Below are 4133 nucleotides of genomic sequence, written 5' to 3' on the forward strand. Positions count from 1 at the left end.
ATATTTATATAATTATGTATATATCTATGAGTATCTGTGTTTTTGTGTGTACGTGGCATGTGCGTATACCTCTATGCGCACGTGTGTGTGGGAGAACCGAAAAATACGATGTAAAGCATCAAACGGCGACAGGGAGAAACACGAGGCACACGTCAACCTCACAGAGAACAACGAAAAATATTGCAGTGGAGGGGAAATGAAGGATAAAATAATTATATTTACTCCTCTTTCTCTCTCTCTCTCTCTCTCTCTCTCTCTCTCTCTCTCTCTCTCTATATATATATATATATATATATATATATATATATATATATATATATATATGTATGTATGTATGTATGTATGTATGTATATATATTTTTTTTTTTTTTTTTTTTTTTTGCTCTCTCATTTTTCTTCTATTTCTCTCTTCTCCCCCTACACCTCTTCACCCTTCTGATGGATACAAATCAGAGGGTTTATTAGAAAGGTATGAGGTGGGGGAATAAAGTCAGACTGACAGACAGTAGCAGAAATAGACAGAGAGAGAGAGTAGCAAAGACAAGGAAAGAGAAGACATAAAGAGGCAGACACACAAACAGGCATACACAGGCAGAGAGAGAGAGAGAGAGAGAAAGAGCTCGGGTTCAATTCCCGTTGAGAATGATAACAGAGCTTATTTTTTTATTTGATAACATGTAGGCCTATCCTAAAGTATAAACCATAACAGTAACAGAGAGAAAGATAAGGAGAGGGAAAAGGAAGCATGCATTGTTTTGTGTGTGGTGAGTCGGATGTAGTGATGATGATAGTGTGTATTATAGTTCGTATAGTGCCTCATCCAGTTAATGTGGAAATAGAAAGAGAAAAAGAGAAAGAGACAGAGGCAGTAGCAGAGACAAGGAGAGAGAGAGAGAGAGAGAGAGAGAGAGAGAGAGAGAGAGAGAGAGACAGTAGCAGAGACAAGGAGAGAGAAAGAGAGAGATAGAGATAGAGAGGGAGAAGACATGCAGAACCAGATAGACGAACAAACATACACAGGTAGAAAGAGAGGGCGAGAGAGAAAGGAGATTATTTTCCATACATATAGCTTCCTCTTCGTAATAGTACGTTCTCATGGTGTTGTGGTCAACATGACTGACTCTGAATCAGGAGAGCTCGGGTTCGATTCCCGATGAGAACAAGATTAGAATCATTTTTTCTTATATATTTGATAGTATGTAGGCATATTATGAACTATAAACATATCAGTGACAGAGAAAGATACGGAGAGGGAGAAGGAAGCATGCATTGTTTTGTGTGTGATGAGTCGGATGTAGTGATAATGATGATAGTATGTATAATAGTGCGTATAATGGTAGAGATAAAAAATCAAGATAATCGGCTGGTTTGTTAAAACAGTCAATGCGGAAATAGAAAGAGAAAAAGAGATAGAGAAAGTAGCAGAGAGAAGGAGAGAGAGAGAGAAGACATACAGAGCCAGACAGACGAACAGACATACAGTCGAAGAGAGAGACAGAGAAAAAGAGAGACAGGAGAAAGGAGAGAAAGAGAGGAGCGAGAAAGAGAAAGAAAGAGACAGAATGAGAGAGACGCTAGCAGACACACTGAGAGAAAACATACAGAGACAGACAGACGAACAGACATATATAAACAGAGAGAGAGAGAGAGAGAGAGAGAGAGAGAGAGAGAGAGAGAGAGAGAGAGAGAGAGAGAGAGAGAGAGAGAGAGAGAGAGAGAGGAGAGAGAGATTATTTTGTATAGATACAGCTTCCCTCCCATATTAACAAGTTCTTATGGTGTATTGGCCAGCACCAGAAATAGACACAGTGAGAACATATACATGTTTTTTTTTTTTTTTTTTTTTTTTTTTTTAATGTTTGATAGCATGTAGCATATCATCAACTATAAATCATAGCAGCGACTGAGAGAAAAATAAGGAGGGAGAGGGAGAGGGAGAAAGAAACATACATTGCTTTGTGTGTGATAAGTCGGATGTAGTGATGATGATAGTTTTAAAAAATCAAGATTGGCCGGTTCGTCAAAATTGTGTGAGGCCTGACTCAATTAAAGTGCATATATACGGACATGCATACCTGCAGAAATAGATGCATATCTTGCTAATAAATATACATTTATTTATCTATCTATCCGGTAGATATGGGTATCTAGACTGAGAAATTTGTATTTATTTCAGTATGCATGAATTGTCTTTGAAAAATATATTTTTTTTTTATATAATCAAGGGCAATATAATGATACTGGACACAAAGAGATAAAGAGAGAGAGAAGACATAAAGAGCCAGAAAGTCGAACAGAAATACAGGCAGAACGAGAGAGAGAGAAAAAAAAAGATTATTTTGGACAGGTATAGCTTCATCTTCATCATCTTGCTTGGTATAGCTTTAGTAGCAGAGACAAAAAGAGAGATAGAGAGAGATAGTAGCAGAGACGAGACAAGGAGAGAGAGAGAGAGGGCCAGACAAACGAACAGACATATACAGGAAGAGAGAGAGAGAGAGAGGGTGGGGGGGGGAGGGAGAGGGAGAGTGGGAAGTAAGCATTTGTTGTGTGTGATGAGTCGATGTAGTGATGATAAAAAAAAGAAAAAAATCAAGATAATCGGCCGATTTGTTAAAACTGTTCGAGGCCTGACCCTATTAATGTGTATCTATACGGACATGCATACCCGCAGAAATAGATGAATATCGGTCTATATATCTAATAGATTTACATTTATCTATCTATCTATCCGGTAGCTATGCATGTCTAGACTGATAGATATGTATTTATTTCAGTATATATGCATGTCCGTATAATAGATATTCATTGGGACTTCTTATCTCGCACAATTTTAACAAACCGGCCAAAAGATGATAACATGTATGTGTGGAGAGGATCATTCAGATAAAAAAAAAATAATAATAATCTATAATCAAGGGCAGTATAATGATACGGGACACTGCTGCATACGAAGATATTTCCTGATAAAAAATAAGGGACTAACAAAAGTATTAAGAAAGATCTATTCATGTGTGTGTGTTGCTTTGCCTGCATGTATGTTTGTATGTCTGTGCAGGAAACTCGCTCACGTATCGAAAGTCCAATCAAGATTATCATTCTGATTTTACATGTCCTTACCGAACCTTAAAGGCCAAATTTGTGTCTTCGTCCCTCTCTCCTTTCTCTCTCTCTCTCTCTCTCTCTCTCTCTCTCTCTCTCTCTCTCTCTCTCTCTCTCTCTCTCTCTCTCTCTCTCTCTCTCTCTCTCTGACCTGTGGCTTCTTTAGTATAGTTTCACAGTTATAAATTGTAGCACTTCATTGAATACACAAGACAGGCAAATTAATGTAAGAATGCTTAGGTTAAATTCACCATTATCATCGTCATCAAGAAAAATCGTCAAAATGGAGGAACGGTTAACGCTGTGGCCTAGCAATTTGCAGACCCGCGTTCGAGACTGTTCCATGCCAAGTGTGGAATCACACGTAGGTCCATTTTGGGTTAGGATTTTTTTATTTGTTGTTTTAATTGTATTCATTTCGTCGATTTCTTTCTGCCGATACGGATGATAAAGGAAATTCCAGATATAAGAGTAGTATTAAATGTCAGAATATATCTAATAATATCTATTCAGGTATTCCAGATAATTTCTATCATTAACTGAGAAACACACACACACACATATATATATTTGTATATATAGGCATACATATATATGTCCATATATATATATGTATATATATATATATATATATATATATATATATATATATATATATATATATATATATATACATGTATGTACATATATTTACATATACATATATATAGTGCTCATATTTGTGTATATATATATATGTATATATATATATATATACATACATGTATATATATATATATATATATATATATATATATATATATATATATACATGCATGTATATATATATATATATATATGTATATATACATATATATACATATATATATATATATATATATATATATATATATAGAGAGAGAGAGAGAGAGAGAGAGAGAGAGAAACACAAATGATTAGAAATGATTTTTATTCTACTCTCGGTGGATGTCATCGGTGAGAGAGAGAGAGAGAGAAACACAAAAAGTTATGGCTTCCTTTTTTTATACAAA

This window comes from Penaeus vannamei, chromosome 15 (assembly GCF_042767895.1).
Source record: "Penaeus vannamei isolate JL-2024 chromosome 15, ASM4276789v1, whole genome shotgun sequence".
Lineage (NCBI taxonomy): Eukaryota > Metazoa > Arthropoda > Malacostraca > Decapoda > Penaeidae > Penaeus > Penaeus vannamei.